Below are 27,156 nucleotides of genomic sequence, written 5' to 3' on the forward strand. Positions count from 1 at the left end.
TTTCTTTGCCTTGAGAAATTATAAGACTTAGATGGAAAATTTCTAATAAGTCATTAGTCAACTCTGGCCCCAGTGTCAGGCTTTTCTTTCTTGGGAGCAACCACCACCACCACCTCAGCAGATGAGAAATCTCTTACAGTATTGCCCACTAAACTCAAGCAGACATCCTATGCACCTCCCTCCTTCACCCGTCCTGCCCCAGTCTCATGGCCAGCTCCTCACCACAGGTAACCTGAACCCAGCCTATTCTACTCCACTTGATGAATGAAGCCCGAGCTGATGTCTGGAGTTTGGGGGACTCAAGCCCAGGATTATAATGTCACAGTGAAGAAGGGAACTCCAGATGATGCTCTGTTACTTCACCAGAATCACACATCTGAAAGGGTTTTGGTGGTGGTGGTGGGGGGATAAGGGGAATAATAGCAGAAATTACCTGCCTTTTCCTTCCCCGCCATTAAAACATCTTTATGTCTGAAGATAGAATAAGATTCAGTATCTTTTACACACACAAATACATACATCTTTTTAAATTTAATTTTTTCCAATTACATGTAAAGATACTTTTCTACATTCATTTTTGGCTTTATATCATGGGAATTTATTCAGACTCTCAGGAAACTATTAGAGTTAACCCCTAAATGAGAGACCCCACCTCTAATATGCTGATATTGGATGAATAAGAAATTTGCCAAAATTCTTATATCAGCTGAACAAGATAAAGTGAGGATGAAAGATTTTATCCAAATCAGAATGGGAAAGAAAAAAAAAGGATTAATTCCATAGTTGAAACATTAGATTATTTTCTTTCTTTCAATCTTTCAACAGAGATTGATGTCCTATTCTTTTAGCCTGTCAGTTTAAAACTTCTGGGTTCTAGGATCCAGTTCTTAACTTTGAAATTCCAGAAATATATATGTATATATATATATATTACCTCCTTGACCCGTGCTTAGCTGACTGGCCCAGGGAATCTGACTCAGAAACCAAATAAACTCGCAAGAACTTTATGTATAAAAATAATAATTAATATTTGTCAAGTGCATTAAGATTTACAAAGCAATTAAAAGTTTTATCTCAGTTGGTCCCCACAATAGCCCTGAAATATAGGAATTGATGCTATTTCCATTTTTATAGATAAGTGCCAGGGTCACATGGTAAAGTAAATGTCTGTGGTAGATTTGAATTCAGGACTTACTGATTCCATGCCCTTTCTAGCACCTTGATGCCTCTAATATAACAATGATATTGATGTTGCTGCTGCATCTTCATCTTCATTTCAACATCTTCAATTCAACAAAATTTATGAAGCACCTACGATGTACCATTCACCTACAATGTACCATTTTGGCAATGCAAAGACCAAAACAAAACCAAACTAGTACCTGCCCTCAAGAAGCTTATGGTCTACTATCTTGTGTGTGGGATTCAGTGCTTTATCAGCTGCAATTTCACACACATACCAAAACACAATTCCTTTTGTTAATCTAATAAATACAACTTTTTTTCCCTTCCTTCCTTCCTTCCTCCTTCCCTCATACCTTTTCTCCCTCCCTCCCTCCTTCTTTTTCTCCCTCCTCTTTCTTTTCTTTCATTTTCTCTTTCTCTCATGTCTTTCTTTCTTTCTTTCTTTCTTTCTTTCTTTCTTTCTTTCTTTCTTTCTTTCTTTCTTTCTTTCTTTCTGGACATGTCCAGAATGTTGTCATCCATATCTGGCCACTGGACACAGATGGCTCTGGGGACTGCACAACCCTCCCTCACTTAAATCCAATACACTTGCATGCCTTGACTCCACCTCCCTGATGTCATAGACTTCTTAGAGAAAAAAAGAACAAACAATAAAGATAACAACAGTGTGAAAATCAGTTGCCAATTAGAACAAGAGCTCAAAGCTGCACAGTTCTTCCCAACATTAAAACCTATCTGGAAAACACAAGAGAAGTTTATTCCACCATAGAGAAACGGAGCAATGAAAGATGAATGTTCCCATTTTCTTCAAGCTGAGAGTATTAATATGATATTAATTTCCTCATTGCCATCTAACTGGCCTGGCTATTATTTTTAAAGACATTTCCCAGGATGCCTATCAGTTGAAAAATTACTGAACAAATTGTATTGTGTGATCATGACATATTGGCATCCTGCTATAAGAAATGATGAGCAGGACATTCTCAAAAAAAATTGGAAAGAACTGACATATGTTGATGAATAGTGAAATGTTCTGTGTACAAAGTAATGGTAGAATGGTCATTTGTGAACGATTTAGCTTTTTTTACCAATACTGTAACCAAAGACAACTCTGAAGGTCTTATGAAGAATATTATCCATCCTCAGAGAAAGAGCTAATGGTATTTGAGTACAGATTGAACAGATTTTTTTTTTACTTTATTTTTCTTGGGATCCCTTTTTTTGTGGGGGGGTCTGTTTTCTTACACAACATGATTATTATAGAAATTTTTTTCATAACTATACATGCCTTTCTTCATATCCCCATTGTAGTGTTTGGCATATAGTCAGTGCTTAATAAATAAATGCTTGTTGGATAACTGAACCTCTTCAAAAAATCTCATATTCAATTCTATAACATTTCTTATTTGTTATGTGCAAAGCATTATTAGGAGTTTGTGATATAAAATTAAAACAATTTATTTATTTTATTTTTTTATTAAAGATTTTATTTGAGTTTTACAATTTTTCTCCCAATCTTACTTCCCTCCCCCTCACCCCCCACAGAAAGCAATCTATTAATCTTTATTTTGTTTCCATGTTGTACATTGATCCAAATTGAGTGTGGTGAGAGAGAAATCATATCATTAAGGAAGAGATGAGAAGTCTAAGAGGTAACAAGATTAGACAAAAAGATGTCTGTTTTTTTTCCCTAAATTAAAGGGAAAAGTCCTTGAACTTTGTTCAAACTCCATGGCTCTTTGTCTGGATACAGATGGCACTCTCCTTTGCAGACAGCCCAAAATTGCTCCCGATTGTTGCACTGATGGAATGAGTGAGTTCTTCAAGGTTGAATATCACTTCCATGTTGCTGTTAGGATGTACAGTGTTTTTCTGGTTCTGCTCATCTCACTCAGCATCAGTTCATGCAAATCCCTCCAGGCTTCCCTGAATTCCCATCCCTCCTGGTTTCTAATAGAACAATCGTATCCATGACATACATATGTCATAGTTTGCTGAGCCATTCCCCAATTGAAGGACATCTACTTGATTTCCAATTCTTTACCAGCACAAACAATGCTGCTATGAATATTTTTGTACAAGTGATGTTTTTACCCTTTTTCATCATCTCTTCAGGGTATAGACCTAGTAGTGGTATTGCTATATCAAAGGGTATGATCATTTTTGTTACCCTTTGGGCATAATTCCAAATTTCTCTCCAGAAGGGTTGGATGAGTTTACAATTCCACCAACAGTGTAATAGTGTCCCAGATTTCCCACAACCCTTCCAACAATGATCATTATCCTTTCTGGTCATATTGGCCAGTCTGAGAGGTGTGAGGTACTTCAGAGAAGCTTTAATTTGCATTTCTCTAATAATTAATGATTTAGAGCAATTTTTCATATGGCTATGGATTGCTTTGATCTCCTCATCTGTAAATTGCCTTTGCATATCCTTTGACCATTTGTCAATTGGGGAATGGCTTTTTGTTTTAAAAATATGACTCAGTTCTCTGCATATTTTAGAAATGAGTCCTTTGTCAGAATTATTAGCTGTAAAGATTGTTTCCCAATTTACTACATTTCTTTTGATCTTGGGTACAATGGTTTTATCTGTACAAAAGCCTTTTAATTTAAATTTAATATAATTGAAATCATCTAGTTTGTTAAAACAATTTTAAATCCCTGACTTCAAGAAGGTTATAGTCTCCTGTATACAGACAAGTATAATACAAGGTTATTTGAAGGGGAGATTATTGACAGTTGGAGGCAGGGACTGAAGGGTGATCAAGAGAACCCCAGAGAGGAGATTCTACCTGAACTGAACTTTGAAGCAAGATGAGAATTTGGAGAGGCAAAGGAAAGACTGTATTTATTGGAATGCTTTTAATAGTTCTGAAAAGTGGTCTATTGCATTGGGGGAAAAAAATCATTTACCAGAGGATCACGTGTTCTATTCTCAGCTATTTTGGAATTTAATTAGCCAAAATATTTCATTCTCAGAATATGCCAGTTTTTACTAAAATTTTCAATTACTATTAAAAACCTGAATAGTTCAGTTCAGTTCAGCATAGAATTAAACCTGGTTGAGTCAGGAAGTTTGTGGTTCGAATCCCAGCAGCACTGTAATGGGGCCCCAGGCATAGAAGTTCTGATAGTATCATTCAGCATATGACATGATTGTATCATTTTGGGGAAACCACAGAACATTAAGGACAGAAAAACAAACCAAAAATTCTAGTGAATTGTGTTTCTAGAAAGCACACTAATTCATTCAGTGGTTACAAATACACACAAACACACATATGCTGTCTTCTTTTCTCAAAACACAATTTAGTTAATTTATTAGAGTTCTGAGAGTGAGCCTTTCATCCTTTACAGTCTAGTTTAAAATATTTTATTAACACTGACAAAAATAGAGATGAGAATGGTTATTAATAGCCAATGGAGAAATTCCAGGAGAAAAAGAATCACATTTCAGAGACTTCAGGATACTCTTAACTACCTGTCAAGTATGGATGACACAAACCTGATTCATAAGATATCTAAGAACCTTACGCCTAAAATTTCACCTGGTCATAGAGGTTAAGAAAGAGAAATCATAGGATTATAGATTAAAGTTGACAAAAATGATCAAAGATGGGAATAGTCAAATTTGAAGGGATTTGGGGGGAACAGCATACTTGCACATTGCTGGTGGAGCTGGGAGTTAGTATAACCATTTTTGAAAAGCAATTTGGAATTACACAAATAAAGTAAATAAAATGTCCACTTGTTCTTCATTTGTATCAGAATCCTCATGACCCCCCTGGAGGGTTTTCTTTTTTTTTATTTATTTTTATTAAAGATATTATTTGAGTTTTACAATTTCCCCCCCAATCTTGCTCCCCCCCCCCCCGCCCACGGAAAGCACTCTGTCAGTCTTTATTATGTTTCCATGTTGTACCTTGATCCAAATTGGGTGTAATGAGAGAGAAATCATATCCTTAAAGAAGAGATGAGACGTCTAAGAGGTAACAAAACCAGACAATAAGATATCTGTTTTTTCCTAAATTAAAGAGAATAGTTCTTGAACTTTGTTCAAACTCCACAGTTCCTTATCTGGATACAGATGGCACTCTCCTTTGCAGACAGCCCAAAATTGCTCCCAATTGTTGCACTGATGGAATGAGTGAGTTCTTCAAGGTTGAACATCACTTCCATGTTGCTGTTAGGATGTACAGTGTTTTTCTGGTTCTGCTCATCTCACTCAGCATCAGTTCATGCAAATCCCTCCAGGCTTCCCTGAAATCCCATCCTTCCTGGTTTCTAATAGAACAATACTGTTCCATGACATACATATACCACAGTTTGCTAAGCCATTCCCCAATTGAAGGACATTTACTTGATTTCCAATTCTTTGCCACCACAAACAGGGTTGCTATAAATATTTTTGTACAAGTAATGTTTTTACCCTTTTTCCTCATCTCTTCAGGGTATATACTCAGTAGTGGTATTGCTGGGTCAAAGGGTATGCCCATTTTTGTTGCCCTTTGGGCATAGTTTCAAGTAGCTCTCCAGAAGGATTGGATGAGTTCACAGCTCCACCAACAGTGTAATAGTGTCCCAGATTTCCCACAACCCTTCCAACAATGATCATTATCCTTCCTGGTCATATTGGCCAATCTGAGAGGTGTGAGGTGGTACTTCAGAGAAGCTTTAATTTGCATTTCTCTAATAATTAATGATTTAGAGCATTTTTTCATATGGCTATGGATTGCTTTGATCTCCTCATCTGTAAATTGCCTTTGCATATCCTTTGACCATTTGTCAATTGGGGAATGGCTTTTTGTTTTAAAAATATGACTCAGTTCTCTGCATATTTTAGAAATGAGTCCTTTGTCAGAATCATTAGTTGTAAAGATTGTTTCCCAATTTACTATATTTCTTTTGATCTTGGTTACATTGGTTTTATCTGTGCAAAAGCTTTTTCATTTAATGTAATCGAAATCATCTAATTGGTTTTTGGTGATGTTCTCCAACTCTTCCTTAGTCATAAACTGCTCTCCTTTCCATAGATCTGACAGGTAAACTAGTCCTTGATCTTCTAATTTGCTTATAGTATTGTTTTTTATGTCTAAGTCCTGTAACCATTTGGATCTTATCTTGGGAAAGGGTGTGAGGTGTTGGTCTAATCTAAGTTTCTTCCATACTAACTTCCAATTAACCCAGCAGTTTTTATCAAAGAAGGAGTTTTTATCCCAATGGCTGGACTCTGGGTTTATCAAACAGCAGATTACTATAATCATCTCCTGCTTTTACACCTAGTCTATTCCACTGGTCCACCACTCTATTTCTTAGCCAATACCAAACAGTTTTTTTTTAAGATTTTTCAAGGCAATGGGGTTAAGTGGCTTGCCCAAGGCCACACGGCTAGGTAATTATTAAGTGTCTGAGACCGGATTTGAACCCAGGTACTCCTGACTCCAAGGCCAGTGCTCTATCCACTGTGCCACCTAGCCACCCCAACCAGTTTTGATGACTGATGCTTTATAATATAATTTTAGATCACGTAGGGCTAAGCCATCTTCTTTTGTACTTTTTTTCATTAAGCTCTTGGCAATTCTTGACTTTTTAATTTCTCCATATGAATTTACTTACAATTTTTTCTAACTCATTAAAGTAATTTTTTGGAATTTTGATTGGTAGGGCACTAAACAAATAATTTAGTTTTGGTAGAATTGTCATTTTTATTATATTAGCTCTACCTATCCATGAGCAGTTGATATTTGCCCAGTTATTTAAATCTGATTTAATTTGTGTGAGAAGTGTTTTATAATTGTTTTCCAAAAGATTCTGAGTCTGTCTTGGCAAATAGACTCCCAAGTATTTTATATTGTCTGAGGTTACTTTGAATGGGATTTCTCTTTCTAGCACTTCCTGTTGTATCTTGCTAGACATATATAGAAAAGTTGAGGATTTATGAGGGTTTATTTTATAACCTGCAACTTTGCTAAAATTGTTAATTATTTCCAGTAGTTTTTTGGATGATTTCTTGGGATTCTCTAGGTAGACCATCATGTCATCTGCAGAGAGTGAGAGTTTTGTCTCTTCCTTCCCAATTCTAATTCCTTCAATTTCTTTTTTCTTCTCTACTTGCTGATGCTGACATTTCTAATACAATATTGAATAGTAGTGGTGATAATGGGCACCCTTGTTTGACCCCTGATCTTATTGGGAATGCCTCTAGCCTCTCCCCATTGAATATAATGCTTGTTGATGGTTTCAGATAGATACTGCTAATTATTTTAAGGAATAGTACATTTATTCCTACACTCTCTAGTGTTTTTAATGGGAATGGATGCTGTATTTTGTCAAAAGCTTTTTCAGAATCTATTGATACGATTATATGATTTCTGATAGATTTGTTGTTGATATATTTGAGTATACTAACAGTTTTCCTAACATTGGACCAACCCTGAATTCCTGGAATAAATCCTACTTGATCATAATGTATTATCCTAGTGATAACTTGTAATCATTTTGCTAAGATTTTATTTAAGATTTTTGCATCTATATTCATCAGGGAAATAGGTCTATAATTTTCTTTCTCTGTTTTAACTCTTCCTGGTTTAGGTAACAGCACCATATTGGTTTCATAGAAAGAGTTAGGCAGAGTTCCATCTTTCCCTCTTTTTCCAAAAAGTTTATATAGAATTGGAACCAATTGTTGCTTAAATGTTTGGTAGAATTCATTTGTGAATCCATCAGGCCTTGGAGATTTTTTTTTTAGGGAGTTCAATGATGGCTTGTTGAATTTCTTTTTCTGAGACAGGGTTGTTTTGGTATTTAATCTCTTCTTCATTTAACCTGGGCAACTTATATTTTTGTAAATATTCATCCATTTCACTTAGATTATCAAATTTATTGGCATAGAGTTGGGCAAAATAATTTTGAATTATTACTTTAATTTCCTCCTCATTGGTGGTGAGTTCACCTTTTTTCATTTATGATACTGACAATTTGGTTTTCTTCTTTCTTTTTTTTTAATCAAATTGACCAGAGGTGTATCAATTTTATTGTTTTTTTCATAATACCAACTTTTGGTTTTATTTATTAATTCAATAGTTTTTTTGCTTTTGCTTTTATTAATTTCTCCTTTAATTTTTAGAATTTCTAATTTGGTATTTAATTGGGGATTTTTTGATTTGTTCTTTCTTTAATTTTTTTAGTTTCATGTTTAGTTCATTGATTTCCTCTTTCTCCAATTCATTCATGTAAGCATTTAGAGATATAATATATCCCCTGAGAGTCACTTTGAATGAATCCCACAGGTTTTGGTATGTTGTTTCATTATTATCATTTTCTAGGATAAAATGGTTAATTCTTTCTATAATTTGTTTTTTGGTCCACTCATTTTTTAAAATGAGGTTATTCAATTTCCAATTTTTTTCTGGGTCTATATCTCCTTGGCCCAGTTTTGCATATGACTTTTATTTCATTGTGATCTGAGAAAGATTTATTCACTATTTCTGCCTTTCTGCAGTTGATCATTAGGTTATGTCCTAATACATGGTTAACTTTTGTATAAATTCCATGTACTGCAGAGAAAAAGGTATATTCCTTTTTATCCCCATTCAGTTTCCTCCATAAGTCTACCATATCTAATTTTTCTAACAATCTATTCACCTCCTTAACTTCTTTCTTGTTTATTTTATGATTTGATTTATCTAGATCTGAGAGCAGGAGGTTGAGGTCTCCCACTAGTAGAGTTTTGCTGTCTATGTCTTCCTGGGTTTTCTTTTTAAAAATAAAAAAATATCCAATTACATATAAAAGACAATTTTAACATTTCTTTATAAAAAATTTGATGAATACAGAACAGTGTAACACAATAAACTTATATAGAGTGAAGTAAGCAGAGTCAAGAAAATAATACACTCATTGACTACTAAGAACATAAAAAGAAAGAATATCAGCCACCAATTAAAAGTGAATATTATAAAGTTACAAAGAACCCATAAAAATATGAGAAGATGCTCCCTTCCCTTCTCCCTTGCAGAAGTATAATGTTTATGGATATGGAACATACATATATTTTCAGACTTTTTCAATACATTGCTTGACTTTGCTGATTTTTTTTCTCTTCCTCCTTTCATTTTCTTTTTTTTAAACTTTTAACTTTATTTATTTATTTATTTTGAATTTTACCATTTTCCTCCCTAAACTTGCTTCCCCCTACCACCTCCCACTGAAGGTAGTCTGTTAGTCTTTACATTGTTTCCATGATATATATACAATGATCTAAGTTGAATGTGATGAAAGAGAAATCATATCCTTAAGGAAGAACAATGAAGTATGAGAGATTAGCAAAATTACATAAGATAATGGTTTTTTTTTTTTTTAATTAAAGGTAATAGTCTTTGGTCTTTGTTCAAACTCCACAATTCTTCCTCTGGATATAGATGGTATTCTCTATCACAGATACCCCAAAATTGCATCTGATTGTTGCACTGATGTAATGAGCAAGTCCATCAAGGTTGATCATCACCCCCATGTTGCTGTTAGGGTATACAGTGTTTTTCTGGTTCTGCTCATCTCACTCAGAATCAGTTCATGCAAATCCTTCCAGGCTTCCCTGAATTCCCATCCCTCCTGGTTTCTAATAGAACAGTAGTGCTTCATCATATACATATACCACCTCCTTTCCTTTTCTTATTACAATAGTGTTATTTAGGATGGTTTCCTGGAAGGATGAAGAGGAGAAATAATAGAAGAAACTTAATGATATTAAAAACAAAATAAATCAATACAATTTATTTTTTAAAATGAAGGTCCTTGAAAGCAGGGACTATCTCAACTTTTTAAAATCAGATTTTAATAAATTCAATATCAATAATCCATTTCCTCATCCTTCTACCACCACCCCCACTGAAAAAAAAAAAGAAAAAAAGTCTTGTTACAAACATCGGTCCAACAAAACCAATTTAAGCACTGGCCATGTCCAGAAAATGTATGTCTCCATTTGAATTCATTACCTCTGTCAGGAGGTAGGTAGAATGTTTCATCAACTATCTTCTGGAATCTTGGTTGGCCAGTGCATTAATCAGAGTTCAGTCAGTGAAGTGATCAGTTTGACTATCTCACTTTTGTATCCAGGTCCTAGCTCAGTCCTCCACATACAATAAATTAAAACCCTTTTCATTCATTCACTCATTCTAGAACCCTTTAACATTCCACAAGGACTAGGGCAGAACTTGGGCTCTCCTTTTGTTATTCCTTTTCCATGGCTTGTGCTCACATGGCTTGCTCACTTTTCAATCATATATCTTACAAATTCTCATTCTCTCTCTCTCTCTCTCTCTGCAAGGCAATGGAGTTAAGTGATTTGTCCAAGGTCTCACAATTAGTAAGTACCAAGTGTTTAAGGTTGTATTGAACTCAGGTCCTCCTGACTCCAGGGTTGGTGCTCTATTCATTGCATCACCCAGCTGCCCCCTACAACTTTTACACTGTTGCTTGTGAACAAGGAAACATGTTTTATATGTGTCATTCTTTTTTTTTATGTTTTTGCAAGGCAAATGGGGTTAAGTGGCTTGCCTAAGGCCACACAGCTAGGTTATTATTAAGTGTCTGAGCTCGGATTTGAACCCAGGTACTCCTTACTCCAAGGCCGGTACTTTATCCACTACGCCACCGAACTACCCCTTGTGTCATACTTTCAATGATGACTATACATATCTCCAATGCCCTCTGAGGCTTAAAAGATCATGGTATTCTTAATGGATTTGCTCACTCCAACAATGCAATAATCAGGGACAATTTTAGGGTATCTGTGATGGAGAATACATTTATATCCAGAGAAGGAACTATGGAGTTTAAACAAAGACTAAAGATTATTACCTTCAATTTTTTTTAGAGTTGTCTCATGTACTTCATAATTTTGCCCTCTTTAATATTTTATTTCTTCCTCAAGGATATGTTTTTTTCTTTCAACACATTCAATTTTGATCAATGCTTATCACGAAACAATGTAAATATTATCAGATTGCCTTCTGTTGGGGGGAGGGGAGAGGGAAGGAAGGGTAGGGAAAAATTGTAAAATTCAAAACTTACAAAAGTGATTGGGGGAAACTACTATTGTATATAACTGGAAAACAGATAAAATATTTATATAATTTTAAAAGAAGATCTTGGTATTCCATAATTGCAAAGGTACACGGAATCACTTGGAGAATGCTGATGTTAAAAAAAAGAGGAATATTAAAGACACACCAGAGAGCATTACATCTCCATGTGACAAATTCTCTTTCAGAATACCAGAGCAGAGATTACAATTACCAGAAAGCATATTTTTTGTTTAGGAAGGGGAGAGGAGATAGTTGTTGGATTATCTCTTCTAATAACCACCCACCATGGTACCTCTCATTTCTCTCTGTTTTTAATTAACATCACATCATGCTAATGATGCTGAATATCATGTTTCTTTAAAGTTCTATTAACATCACAGATGTGTCAAAAGCATAAAAAGATCATAAAACATCACTATAATAGAAGATAAGATACTTAAGATAATAAGAAGATATCTCACTATGGACTTCCATGGTGATTCTGGGGAGGGGAAGAAATTTATCCAGTCATACAGGTGAATGCTGCAAGTCCCAAGTTCTCATGGATGTCACTTCAGGCTCTAATACCTATCTTTTTTTGTTCTCCTCAAGAAATAAAATTCTTTCCTTTATGAACTTCATACATTCTACTGGTTTCCATATTGTTGATGCTCAAAAACTGATCTATTCAAACTACCCAACTCGGGAAACAGTTTTTTCCCCAATTTGTTTAGTATTTTATTTTATTTTTCCTCCATTACATGTAAAAATGTTTTTAACATTCATTCAAAATTTTTTGAATTCCAAATTCTCTCCTTCCTTTCCTGCCCCCCTCACTGAGAAGGCAAGCAATTTAATAACTCAGGAAAGAGTTGCTAAAGTTCATTAAAAGAAATTAATCGAAGCAAGAAATATTCATGAATGACAAGAGACCCATAGTATTTTTTTTTTCCTGGAGCAGGAAAGCGGTCTGGTACCTGATATGGAGTATTCAATTCCTTCAAGTGAATAATCTAAAGAGATAGTATTAGACACAGAAATGTCTTGCCAGAGGGCATATACTGTTTCCCACAGAAATAACTTTAGTCCTGACTGTTAATAGTTCTATCTAATGAAGATTTGTAGTTCTTTTCCACCCTGTGTCATAATTCTGATCAAAACAAATGGACAGATGACTATACTTATGAACACATCCTTTTGAATTAATGTTAAGGTCCACCTGCAGGAAAAAAAAAAAAAACTATTGGCAGATGAACATGCCCACCTGAAAATTGGCAGATAGCATTCATTGATAAAAAAAGACTGAATGTCTATGAAGGGTCTATTATGAAAGATTAAAGAAAATTTGCTATATTGACATTAGTGGTACAGTATTTATATGGGTTTTAGGTAGGCACAAGGGGGAGTTGTTTAAAGAAAAACTCTTTTCAAACTTGAAAGTATTAAATAAAAATGTGTCTCTCCACACTGAATTACACCTGTTACCAAGATTGTACTTGAAGCTTTTCTAGTTTAGTAGATAGTACTTTGGATAGGAAGGCAGTGTGATGAAAGTGGAAGAAACATTGGATGTAAAATCAGAGAGCATGGGTTCAAATTCCACTCTGCCAACTGGCTATGCAACCTTGCCCAAATAATTTAACATATCTGAGCCTTGGTTTCCTCATCTGTAAAGTGAGGGGATGAAACTATATAATCCTGAAGGTTTCTTCCTGTTTTAAATCTGTCATTTTTATGGTTACGGGTATGCTAGATTCAGATCAAACTGACTGTTAAATTTTCAGCATGAATATCTAACAAATGCTATAAACCTTGATCAATTATTTTTTTTATTGTCTAGACTTAAGAAACTGATGGAAAAATGTTAAGAATGCAGATTAAATTTAAAAGTGTGTTGTATGATTATTTCTCTTTCCCCCAACCTGGAAAAGTGACTGTTAAACTTTTACCAGTACACTACTGCTTATGACCTTCCAGAAATTGTTCTCTGCTAATATAGATGATATACTTCTAAATATTTTATATTTAATTAACAAGCATTTATTTTATCTTTCTTTTCCCTCCCTCTCTCCCTCCCTCCCTCCCAGAAACAAATCTTTGTAATAAATATGTATGTGTGAACAAAATAAATCCAACAATATGTGTTATTCTGCATCTTGAGTCCATCAAATCTCTATGATGAATATATATATATATATATATATATATATATATGTTAATTTTTTCAAGGCAATGGGGTTATGTGACTTGCCCAAGGTCACACAGGTAGGCCATTATTAAGTGTCTGAGGTTGGATTTGAACTCAGTTACTCCTGACTCCAGGATTGGTGCTCTAGCCACCCCAATGGAATGTATTTTCTTTGAACATTATTTTTAAAATCTACTTATATGTTTGTATTCTGAGTGCTTTGCATTAATACCTGGACCAAGCAGGTGAAGACTTCTCCTGGTGGAGTGGGTGGATGAGAACAGTTTGCTGCAACAGTCATGAAAGTAGCTGAAGAAGGTGCTGTGGATGCTTCAAACTTGATAAGAAATCCAAGACACCCATGCCATCGATGTCTTGCAAGCCATTGCCCATCATCTTGACTTTTGTCCTGTCACTGGACTTCAATGATTCAGGAAGAGAAAGTTAAACTGATGTCTTTGCCCAACTCTGCCTCTCTTAAATCCAATTCATACCTAGGTTGAGATATCACCCCATGATGTCATTGGTCCTCTTCAAAAATGGAGGATGAACAATAATATGCTTAATAAATATTAAATGAGAAAGTTATTATGAGAAATCTATTGAAATTGAGTTTTAGCTAGTTTGTACAGGAAAATTTAGAAAATATTTAAAATCAACATTGTGCTATTACACAGATTCTCTATACCTATTGTTAGAATTTCTTTAGCCCTTTCATCAAATTAATTCACACATGGTATGGTATTGGATTGGGAGTGAGACGACTGAATGCAAGACTGTTTGCTACCCCCCCCCCCCAGCTCCCCATCTGGTTGGCAATCTTAGGTATTCTTATTATCACCTCTTTGTGTCTCATCATTGAGTTAAATGATGATGAGCATACCCCAAGCCCAGTTCACTTATCCCAAATTCCTAAAATGTAAAACAGATAGAAATAACCGACTGTCCAGCAAGGCTGGTGAACTGCATCTACAAAACAGGTCAGGAAAATGCCCAGGATGCTAGGCTCTAGGTTAACTTTCCACTGTTGCCCTTTCTTTTTCTTGGAAGAAAATGCTTAGAAAAATGGACTTTGATGTCACGGGTTCTTCCTCTAGAGAATGTGTCAGGCTTAAAAAATTATAGTGTTCTGTTTTGATGCCTTTTTTTTTTTATTTCTTTCAGTAATGGGGACAGGAAACCTATTGGAGTTCACATCCTGAAGCCATTTTGTACTTATTTAAGGATCTATTACTTGGTCAGATCATTTCCTATTTCTCTCAAAAAACATTTTAAATTCTTACCTTTACATACTATTTTGTGACTATTTAAGTGATTAATATCTTGGTTTCTAGGAAGGAATCTAACAGTAATATTTACTGGTACTGATTTTATTCAGAAAGTCCTAAGAATAATGAGATCAACAGTTTTTACTGTAAGAGCACATTATAATTATATCCAAACAAACATTTCTTGTTTCAAGCTTTCAAGATCATGAAACAGAATAGAAAAAAAAATCACACTAGGCTATAATAATGGGTTAGATCAAGTAAGATGAAATTTTATAGAGGAAAAACAGGAACCTGGGATTTAATAAAAATTATTTTTCAAATACAAGATGGACAGGAAGCACAGTCCACTTGAAAATAATCTGGGGATTTAGTGAGTTATAAGTGCTCTGAAAACCTTAAAAGACTATATAAAAGTTAGCCATTGTTGTTGTTTTATTAAATGAGTCAACGGTTTAAAAAAAACTAGCACCATCTTAACACTGCTTCAAAAGGCACAAGGCTCAGAACCATGGCAGTCATATTCCTTCTTGGAAGGACACATCTGGAGTCTTGGCTTCAAATCTGCGCACTGAATTTTGGGAAGAAAATTGAGAAGCTAGAGAATATTCAGAGAAAAGCAACTAGGATGATGAAAGTACCTGAGATCTTGCCATATGAGGATCACTTGAAGGAACTGGGAATTTTTTAGCCTGGAGAAAAAAAAAAGATTTCTGAGCATGGAGTTGAAGGGTTCTAATATTTGAAGATGTCATTTGAAAGAGGGATCAGACTTCTTCTTGGCCCCTAGGGCAGGACTCAGGATAATGGTAGAAGTTGCAGATAGCAAGATTTACACTCATATATGGAAAAATGTCACAAAACTATCTGAAATTGAAAAACTTTAATAAGATCAACAAAACTAAGATAAGAAGGAAGACAACTAGCTAGGGAAAATCTTTGCATGAAATATCTCTGATAAGGATTGAATACTAAAGATATCTAAAGAACTAGCACAAATATATGCATACATATATACACATGTATATATATATATATTTATATATATATTTGGTTTTTGCAAGGCAATGGGGTTAAGTGACTTGTCCAAGGTCACACAGCTAAGTAATTGTTAAGCATCTGAGGCTGGATTTCAACTCAGATCTTCCTGACTCAAGGGCTGATGCTCTATTCACTGTGCCACCTATCTGCCCCACTAGCACAAATATTTTACATTTAAAGCTACTCCCAAGTGAAATGATCCTCAAATTCTGTACATAAGATGTGAATAATTCTCAAAAAAAATTACAAACTATTAGCACCATAGGAATAATTGTTTCCAATCACTGACCATAAATAATCATGATAAATCCCAATAATAATGCAAATCCTTTTGATCTTTCATCTCATATTTTAGGAAATTGACAAAGATGAGAAAACGTGGCAATAGTCAATGTTAGAAGAATTGTAGAATGTCAGGAATGATTCTGAATATATTATTGGTTATACTGTGAATTAATCTAACCATTCAGGTCTAGGCAAAAAAAATGACTTGAGGATACTTTCTGATGATGATTTGACTTAGACTCAGAAGGTTGAACCCTGCTGAGGATTATAAGAATAGTGAAACAAGCCACTTATGTTATCCTTTTTACTAACTTTCTTTTGGATTTTCAAACCTGATTGCTGTAAGGAAGTAGGGAGAAAATGGCAAGCTTGTCTCCAGATCAGCAAAAGACTGGAGTTCTGGATGTCTAGTTCCTTTCTACCTTTTCCTGCCTTTTTATTTTCTTTTCTGGGCAAAGTCAGAGACTAATGTTATTGAAAATAAACATTTCCAGTCTTAAATGATACCTCATGGATAACCCTAAGTACTAGAGGTCTTGAGTTTAAGAATCAGAGAGTAGTCCTCTAGGAGTAGATTTTTCCTTAATAGTGTTTTCCTCAGGAAAGAATGCCACCACTAGCTAGCTCTTGGAATTAACTCAAGCCATACCAGGAAGGTTCAGGATATTATTCTTAATTTCTTGGATGATATAGATGTGAAGTAAATAGGGAATACTGGTTCAGTAGTTCCACATAGGTGCCTGACCATCCAGAGAAATGTAATAAAAACATTTTCTTTCCTGTGTTTGATCATGTGCATCTGTAAATCCTTTGTAACATGCATTTTCAAAGTTCTATGAGAGGAGAGGGGAGGAACCTGTTCCATATTTGATACCCATATTATATATTGAATACCCACTTGAGGAGGGGACTGTAATACTAAAATATAGGGAAGTATGAGCCATACCTAAGATTTATTTTTGGAAATTTCCTTAGAATTTTATTACAAGGTGAAGATAGAGCTAAAATTCCTTTGATAGACCTATAGAATCAAACCTATGTAAGCCCAGAATCCTAAAGATATCCTTGGTCACAGATAACATGTGAGGAAGTACAAAGAAAACTAACATGTTAGAGTGCCAACAACTGACAGAGAAACACAGATGGAGTAAGATATTTGACTTGAGTTTGAAGGAAGGCAAAGATTTTGAAGGTCAAAGATGTTGAAGGTATACATTATGGAGAACACTGTAGCTTGGGGAAATGTCTGGTATCAGGAAATGAGCTTTGAATTCACAGAATGACTAGTGATCCAATTTATCTGGAATTTGAGAGGGAAATATTTTTTTAAAAAAATCTGGAATAGTAGATCTGAAGACAGATTCTGAAGAGCTCTTAATACTAAGCTAAAGAGTAGATATTTGAAGAAATGAAAATGGCTCTAAAGAAGATGAAAATGGAAGACACAGCTGGATCAGACCAAGTAGATAAGGAGGGAGTCTGCTCTATACAATTTTCATATTGTTAGGTGAGCTATTCAAACCATGTCTAAAAAGAAGATAATAGCAATAATTTGAAAGAAGGCACTGAGGACATTAATAGCTACCAATCCATATTATCTACTGTCTCACAAAATCTTAATGAACATGATATAAAAGAAACAAGTAGGTGTCTTTTGTTGCAGAACATTAAAAGGAAGGAAATATGAGGGAGATGCAAAGCTCTATCTTTTGGGGCAAACTGAGAAATAAAAGAATAGAAAAGAAAAACTAGGAAGAGCAAACAAAAACTTATACTGAAGAGCATACCCCAAGCCCAGTTCACTCATCCCAAATTCCTAGGATCCCACTGGGCTTATGATTGATGACAAAAAAAAAATGTATTCGGTAAAGCAAATCCAATAAAGTATCTCCTATGCACATAATATTGTAAAAGATTCCTTCATAGATTCTTTACACTTAATAAATATTTATTGCAGTGGATTGAACTGAATTCTAACAAGGGTAAAACAACAACAAATAATATGGAACAGAATATGAAAATGTCTAATCATATGATATAGGTTATAAGTATAGCTGAGATCAGATGAGAATGAAATTGTTAAAGAGAAGTATATCACATAGGTCATTAGGTAAAGGGGTGGATAGAGTGCTGATCAGGTAGATCAAGAGGACCTAAGTTTAATTCCAGCCTTAGACACTAACTAGCTCTGTGACCCTGGACAAGTCACTTAACCCTATTTGTCTCTGTTTCCTCATCCATAAAATGAGCAAACCACTCTAGTATTTTTGCCAAGGAAACCCAAAATGGGGTCATACATGACTGAAAAACATTGAATGTGTCAGAGGAAAGTACGTTGAATTTGGAGTCAGTAGACCTAAGTTTGAATCCTGGTTCTGTTCAATATTATCTGTCAGACTTTGGGCAAATCAATCTCTCCGCACCTCACTTCCTGCATGTATAAACTTTTAGTTGCTTTCTGTTAACATCTGTCATTTTGGTTAAAATATCTCCCACTTAAAACTAGAGATCTCTGGGTGAAGATGATGTTTTCCTTTTTTAAGAATTGACTGGTGTTTCTCTAAGCATAGAAATTGGGAAGGGGACCAGACCGAGTACTTCCCTAAGGGCTAAAAAGACATGAACAGATTGAGAAGTTTTAGATATTTTAATTACCAAAAATTGTTTTGAGGAATTCTGTAAGTAATTAGCAGAACAAAAGTAATGCCAATAATTCTTTTTTTCTGGAGTTGTAAGTTGCATCATGCCTTAAATAAATCAATGAATTAATGGGTATTTCTTTTTTTTTTTTGGCAAGGCAATGGGGTTAAGTGACTTGCCCAAGGTCACACAGCTAGGTAATTATTAAGTGTCTGAGGCTGGATTTGAACTCAGGTATTTCTGATTCCAGCGCCGGTGCTCTATCCACTGAACCTCCTAGCCATCCCAATGGGTATTTTTTTTTTAGGTTTTTGTAAGGCAAATGGGGTTAAGTGGCTTGCCCAAGACCACACAGCTAGGTAATTATTCAGTGTCTGAGACTGGATTTGAACCCAGGTACTCCTGATTCCAGGGCCAGTGCTTTATTCACCATGCCACCTAGCCGCCCCATCAATGGGTATTTCTTAATACAATTTCTGCCTTTCACCAGTTTTCATTGGCTTTGTAGGCACTAAACAGTAAGGACTATTATCAAATGCAGAACTTATAATTTACAAATAATTCTTCAAACTTATTAAAACAGAATTTGCCCAAATGGATGTCATTGAAGTGGAATTTTGTTGCCTCCCAATGCATTTCCCATTGAGTGAAAATTTGAGCTTAACCCAATTATACCTTAGTTGGCGGGCCAGGCTTTTTAAATTAAGAAGATTTGGGCTTCCTTGCCTGGAGTTCTAACTAGACCACACCCTTAGTTCTGACACTTGTAATTTCTTCCTAGCCACTGTAAGGCTTTTTGGGCCAAGATCATGGCTTGCCTTCCCTCAACTAGGTTTTCCAGTTTAGGTGGAGAATCTTGCCAGTTCCTGACTGGATCCATCACATTGGTGCCAACCTATTCGTATGTTTTATCTTAAGCAGTTCCTGTCACCTCCAGAGTGATTTAAGAAGTTAAAGGAGATGCACTAAAGCCAATAGGTCAGAGCAATTTGCAAATTTAAATGCAGGGTAGAATTATTCATCATCTTGCCTTATAGGAATGATCCAGGGACAATGAGCCAGATATAGATAAATAGATAGTTTCCTAACATTGTTGCTATATTAATTTGACCATTTTTAATGCCTTTTTAAAAATAAGGCAATGGGGTTAAGTGACTTGCCCAAAGTCACACAACAAGGTAATTATTAAGTATCTGAGGTTGGGTTTGAACTCAGGTCCTCCTGACTCCAGGACTGGTGCCACCTAGCTGCCCCTATTAATTTGACTAATAAATACACTTTGAAGTTGACATGATTCTTGATTATTAGAGTGATTATTATAGCCAATTGGTCAGATACATTCTATTCCCTGCCTTCACATTGATGGATTCATCCCAACTTTGTGATCCCCTATCTATCCTCTTCAGTTGCAGATTCATACCAGAGCTAGAAATTCTGACTCCTGGACAAGATGTGACTATGACAAGTAACTTAAAAAATACCCTCAAATCAACTTTTTAAGACAAAGTGAGCTGAGCAATGAGCCTGATTATAGATCTTGTACTTATACTTGGAAGCACAAAACTTTATGGAGGGAGGAAACCTGAGACATTACTACTTTGTGGGAAATAGAGACCCAAAGACATCTCCAAGTTGCTGCCATGAAGGGAGTGATTAGGAAAGAGACAGGTTGGAGAGGATCTCACCTGTGGTGCAGATTCTGGGAGAAGAAAATGAGCCACTTTGTTTCCTATTTTAAGGAATTGATCTTGTTATGTAGATAATTACTCCCTTCTTTCTATCTCTTGAAGTAGTACAAGTGCTACTAGAGAATAGAGAAAGATGTTTGAAATTCAAAATGGCATGAGTACTGGTTCTGGTTAAGATCATGGCACGAGAGGAAAGAAGGTCTGAGCTCTTCCACTTATGTTCCACAGGAATTCAGATTGAAAAATGATCAAAAATTGAAAGAAATACATTAGTAAGGTCCTTCAGAGCAGCTAAAAGAGATAGAAGCCATGAGCACTGGAATAAGCCTACTAGAAAAGCAAAGAGGATCTCAGCTAGCAGCTTGGAAATCCACCTCAGGACTTTGATACTGAAGCCCACAGGTACTTTGAATACAAGACACTAGGAAAATCAGTGACGAGACCAGTAATATGAGGGCAAGACCAAAAAGCATAGGAATCTTGATTTAATATGATAAATAGTATTCATCTAAAATAACAGCAATCATTAATTAATGTAATTGATAAATACTAGAAATCCTTAAAATAAGACAAGGTATCACCATTTTTAAAAATTTTTTTAGTTTTTGCAAGGCAAACATGGTTAAGTGGCTTGCCCAAGGCCACACAGCTAGGTAATTATGAAGTGTCTGAGGTCAGATTTGAACTCCAGGGCTGGTGCCGCCCCTCACCATTATTTTTTGATGTAGCACTAGAAATGTTCACTATAGAAATAAGATAAAGTAAATTGAGGAAATATACATAATTAAGGGGGAGACTAAATTATTGGTCTACCCAAAAAGTTGTGGAAATTTAACTAAAAATTAATAAAATAATTCAGAAAAAGTAGCAGGATATGTAATAAATCCACAAAATCACTAATATAGTAATATTAATATTTTACCAGCAAAACAACAAAAAGAGATGGAATAAGAAACTTCATTCAAAATAATTACAAAATGTATAAAATATTTGAGAGTTTACCTATGAATACACTCAGGAACAAAGCATTCTTTATAGAAATAAAGATATATCTAAATAACTGGAGAGATACTAATTGCTTATGGTTAAGCAATACCAATATGCAAAAATATTTAAATACCTAGATTAATTTACTCCTTCAGTTTCATACTAATAAAATTTTCAAAGGATAACTTTATAGAGCAAGAAAAATAATAACAAAATTCACATGGAGCAATGAAAGATCAAAGGAAATAATGAAAGAGAAGAAAGGAAGGTATCAACCAGTCCTAAATCTCAAACTATCTTATGGAGCAGCCATCAAAGCTATTTGATATTGGTTAAAAATAGAAAAGTTGACAAGTGGAACAGACTCAGAATAAAAGGTGCAGAAACAAATGAATTATACAGTATCTTAGTGTTCTATAAACCCAAAGCTCTCAACTACTGTGATAATGATTTGACAAAAACTGCTAGTAAAACTGGAAAGCAGTCTGGTAGAAATTAGGTATAGAACAACATCTCACAGAAAATATAGCAGGATAAATTCAAAAGGGAGATGGCTTTGGCATCAAGGGTAAATTACATAATAAACAAATTAGAGGATTAAGGAAGAAACTATTTTCCAACTGATCAAATAAAAGTATTTTTATTATATAAAAATGTAAAAGGTTTTGTATAAACAAAACTAATGCAGTTAAGATTAAAAGGGAAATGGATAAGTGAGGGAAAAATACTTGAGGCAAGTTTCTCTGATAAAAGTTCTCAGTTCCAAAAGGAAACTGAACCAGCAGGAACTTAAGTTGAACAGGTTGGAAATCCATGTCAGTACTTTGGGAAAGCAATCCTCAGGAGAAGATAATATTATGTTGGAAGAATTGTGGAAGTAAATGATTTAAAAAAATATGGAAAAACTTACATAAACTGATGCCATGAATGAAATAATCAAAATGAAGCAGAACCAGAGGAATAACTAAGCGTACTAATACCAATATTAATACTACTAATAATAGTTAGCATTTTTATAGTGCCTTAAAGTTTGCAAACTACAAATATTTTTTCATTTAATCTTCACAACAATTCTTACTCTTATCGCTATTGCATACATGGGAAAACTGAGACTGAAAAAGTTAAATGACTTGCTGAGGTCATGCAGCTAGTAAGGTTTTAAAGCCACATTTGAACTAATGCTTCTTGACTTCAGATTCAATCCTTTATTTACTGGGCAACCTTACTATAATATCAATATTATAAAAATGAACAATTTTTAAATTAACCCTAATCCTAATTTTAGCCCGAGCCCCTAAGCTTTCCCTTTCCAGTTTCTTCCCATATTGAGAATGAAAAAAAAAATCTTATTTGAATGTATATAGCCAAGTAAAACAAATTTCTTCATTATCCATTTCTAAAAGAAAAAAACCACACATACATGTTTTATTCTGTGAGTCTTTTACTTCTTTACAAGAGGTGGGTAGTATGTTTCATCAGTAGTCTTCTGGAATAATGACTGATCACTAAACTGATTAGCTTTCTTAAGACTTTCAAAACTGTCTGGCTCTAAAATATTGCCACGTTAAAAGTTGCTCTCCTGGTTCTGTCCATATTACAACAGTTCATATAGGTCTCCCCACATTTCTCTGAAATAAACACCTTCATTTCTCATATCATGGGCTGCCTTCCATCATATCCATATACTGCAACTCATTCAGTCATCTCCCAATAATGGGCATCTGATAGGATTCCAATTCTTTTTTTAAAAAAAATGTTTCATTTATTTATTTGTCAACTACATGCAACTATAATTTTCAACAATCATTTTTTACAAGGTTTTAAGTTTTACATTTTCTCCCTTGATCCCTTTCCTCCTCCTTCCCCTGATAGAGAGCAATCTAAAATAGACTCTATATGTATATGTATACTCAATATAGATCCATATTAATCATATTGTGAAAGAATAGGCTTCCAATTTTTGCCACCTCAAGAAGAGTTATAACTATTTTTGTAAATCTTTAGAGTTTGTTTTGATTAGGCCTAATTGCTCTTTTTATTCTACCCTCCCTATAACTAACTCCCTCTTCTCCCTTCTCTTTCCCTTGAGTGCAATGTATTTCTGTATTTCAACACTGTGTGTTGAATGTCAGCCACTCCCCTCAATCCTTTTTTGTATAGGAAATACTATTTCTTAATTTGTCTACACACACACACACACACACACACACACACATGTGTATTCCTCTTCTTTTTCTCTTCATTCTTCTTTTAATATCATTAATATATAGCAGAACTACTTTCAAGTCCCCATCTAATTAAATTCCCTCTATGAAGCCCTGATGATGAATGATATAATTTAGAGGGGACACATGCGTCATCTCCCCTTATTAGAATGTAAGTAGTTTTTTTCTTGTTTAGCTCTTTATCATTGTTCTTTCAAGTTTAGCTTTTATATGTTTCCCCTAACACCTATATTTGAACTTCAAAGTTTCTATCCAACTCTGGCCTTTTCATCAGGTTTAGAATTTTTCTATTTCAGAAATTGAACACTTCTGAAGAATTTTATAAACTAATCATCATTCATATTTTAGAAGACCAGTGATGAAATATACTTTCCACCTCAGAGAGGTATGTAGTTTAGGATGCAAATAAAATAGGCAGCCAGGTGGTGGTAAGGTAGATAGCATACCTGACCTGTAGTCAAGAAGACAGTTCAAACCTGGCCTAGGCTGTGTGATGCTGGGCAATTTACTTAGCCCTGTGTGCTTCAGTTTCCTTATCTATAAAATGAATTGGAAAAGAAAATGGCAAAGCACTGTGGTATCTTTGCCTAGAAAACCCTAAATGGGGTCACAATGAGTTAGAAAAAAATAAACAATTTAAGTATACAGATTTTGAGAGAATTTATTTTGCCCAACTATGCCTATTTGTTATAAGGAATATGGAACATGTCATGCACTTTCAAATATGGTCACTATAGTAGTAGTAGCTTTATTTAATTGTTTTACATTATTACAAGAGATCTTTCATAGAGTGGGGTAGCTGTGCAAATATTTTTTTTTAAAAATAAAGCATATCAATAAAACTTAAGAAAAATATTTTCCTTAGGGTCTACCTGGTTGTGGTTTCTTGAGTTTTTCTAGCTCTCTTCTTTCTCACCTATCACGCTTACAGACTTTCTGCCTCAAGCAAAGTCAAAAAAAAAAAGAATCTAGAAGTTTCTAGTGTAGGTTCTGCTGCTATTTTTTTTTTCTCTAAACTTCCTTTCCTTTATCTAATGGCCTATTGCTTATATTTGTCTGGCAATTCCAAGGCAACTGCAAGCAGAACTCAAAATTCAATAAATTTAGGCACTTTTTGGGGTTGAATTAAATAGATGCTTGACCACCTATAACCCCCGAATAATGTTATAAATCCAAATGATCTTTGGCAGGAAAAGATAAGGATTTTTAGTCTCAGGGAAGAGAGATTATGGATTTAGATACTTGCATTTTATGAAGTGCTCCTGATTCTGTTGCTGTTTAATTAATCTTGATTGCTAATTATCACCTTAGCAGAAGAATAGTGGGGCATTATGGTAATAGGGACAACAAAATCTGTTTTTTAAATACAGATCCATTTTTCAAATGTTGATCATTAACAGAACTTACAATTTACAAAGAAAAAAAGATTTATTCCATGATAATCTCAAATAAACAAAAGAAAACGCCCTCAAACCAGATTTTCATTTTTCAAACCAATTTTCATTTTGCTTTAATTAAAATCCTTAGCCTTTGTGGAAGTCAGGGAAAATCACAGAGTTAATTCCCATTCTTAGCCGCTAGATGTCCCTGTACACTCTTTTACAAGCTCTTTATTGTGGTATTAGGCTAAAAAAGCACATCATCAGTTAATGAAACCTTAATGCTTTGCCTCCCTCCTAAAAGGTTGTTCATAATTCACTGGTTTTGAAACAAAATAGCAGCAATATCAAATCCATAGAAGCCTATTCATTTATATGCTTTCTCTCTCTAGGAGCTAGATGTGGGTATAGCTGTTATTAACATAAAGAATAATAAAGTGAATTAAAATTAAAGCCTGTACTTATTTAACAGCTCATTCTGCCTCCTGTCCCCTTCCCTCCTCTCTCTCCTCACCCTCCCAGACACACCAGGGCTGTTTTAAGCTAGGTTGGAACATAGGTAATAGTAGGCAATTCTTTGGAATTCCTAGGGATGGGGATTTAGCCTGGCATTAATAGCTGAACCTAATTCTGATAATCAGGAAGTTAAATATGTATATTTAACCTCTTTGCTTTAGCAATTTAATTGAACAGAATTTTCAAAGTCCTACTATGTCTTAACTCTTTGGGAGACTGGAATGGGAAGGAAGATGTGAGAATACAAAGATGAATCAAAAGACATACATAGCCCTGTCCTCATGGAGACTGGGGTCTAGTGAAAGAAATAAAATAAGAGAGAAATAACTACAGTACAAGATCAGGAAAGGAACAAATACATAGGAAAAGAAATGAATGCTAGGAGAAATTTGGGGAGGGAGAGAGGCTTTAAGGGGGAATGGGGAGAGGTCTGGTTAGTGTATAATGTTTTCCTCATCTGTGGTTTATCATTCATTTTATTCATTAATTCCACAAGCATTAATTATATGCTAAGCACAGTTAGGTAGCACAATGGAGAGAGTACTGGGCTTGGAATCAGAAATACTAACTGATCATCCCAAATTCAAATCAAGCCTCAGACACTAATTAGCCTTGTGATCCTGGGTGGGGCACTTAACCCTGGTTAGCCTCAATTTTTTCTCATCTGTAACCTGAGTTGGGGTAAGAAACAGTAAACCAGTATCTTTACCAAGAAAACCCCAAATAGAGTCACAAAAATTTGGAATGAAAACAAATATGCTCATTGCCAGAGATACAAAAACAAACAAAGTAACATAGTTCTTGTTCTCCAGGAACTCATAATCTATTGAAAGAACACGATATGATAGAAAAAAATAGACAAAATATCTATTTCTATAAATCGTTCAACGAATCTACCCAACATACTGGGGGCCGTCTCTGATCCTTTTAGGAAAAAAGAGATAGCAATGTAGCATTCTCCCTCCTACCTTGGTGGCCCCTTTCCTTTCCTAATTATACGCATTTTTACAAATACAACAATCCCAAACAATGGGTTGGGAATCTGTCTCTGCCTAGTGTACTTATTTCTATTTTGCTTTTAGTTTTTAGTTCCTAATCATTTCATGGCCGTTATTTGTTCAGTGATGCTGTCTTTTCCCAAATTTAGCGTGGGAAGGGTTGTGTGACTTGAAGGGAAGCAGAACAGACATTTCTGGATCTTTCCCCCCTCCATCCCCCCTTCTCTAAGGGAGACTTTAATTCTTGTCAGGAGGAGAAGCAGGAAGAAGAGGCTGCAGTTTTGCTCTCCTCAGACAGAGGAGCGTACTAGATCAGAATGATATCCATCTTCCCTCTTAAATATTATTAATCTAGGGGTGTAGTTTTCAGGTCGCACTAAACTTCTGATCTCTGTTCCTCAGTGGGAATAAAGGTCCTAAGCTTTATGTCCAAGACTCGACTCCCATCCTGCCAAAGAGAAGTTTCACAATGACCACATGTAGAAGACAGCAAAGAAGTCCATTTTTTCCAAGAAAACAGAACAGAAATCAGAGAAAGTATACACAGGAGAATATAAGTGAAGGAGCTCTTCCATTGGAGTTCGGTAACAATTCAACCAAGAGAGAGAAAGACTCCCCCCAAATCTACTCAAGGAGAAATTTCATGAAGAATGTAGTAAATTGGAGACAGGGACACGTGATAGACACTG

General features: G+C 35.0%; 1 long non-coding RNA gene across 3 annotated transcripts in view; it reads right to left on the bottom strand.

The window, feature by feature from the left end:
- Positions 1–7,839: 7,839 nt before the first annotated feature.
- Positions 7,840–27,156, bottom strand: part of LOC141517989 (uncharacterized) — a 96,144-nt gene continuing 76,827 nt past the window's right edge. Inside the window, exons 3-4 of one of the 3 annotated variants that reach the window (XR_012477047.1) lie at positions 13,673–15,400; positions 7,840–9,889 (exon numbers count right to left, since the gene is read on the bottom strand). This is a non-coding gene — a long non-coding RNA (uncharacterized LOC141517989). Of the gene's footprint in view, positions 9,890–13,526; positions 15,401–27,156 lie in introns of those variants that run through there. The other 2 variants (XR_012477048.1, XR_012477046.1) reach the window with 2 other exon arrangements.

The sequence above is a fragment of the Macrotis lagotis genome, chromosome 3 (genome assembly GCF_037893015.1).
Source record: "Macrotis lagotis isolate mMagLag1 chromosome 3, bilby.v1.9.chrom.fasta, whole genome shotgun sequence".
Taxonomy (NCBI): Eukaryota; Metazoa; Chordata; class Mammalia; order Peramelemorphia; family Peramelidae; genus Macrotis; species Macrotis lagotis.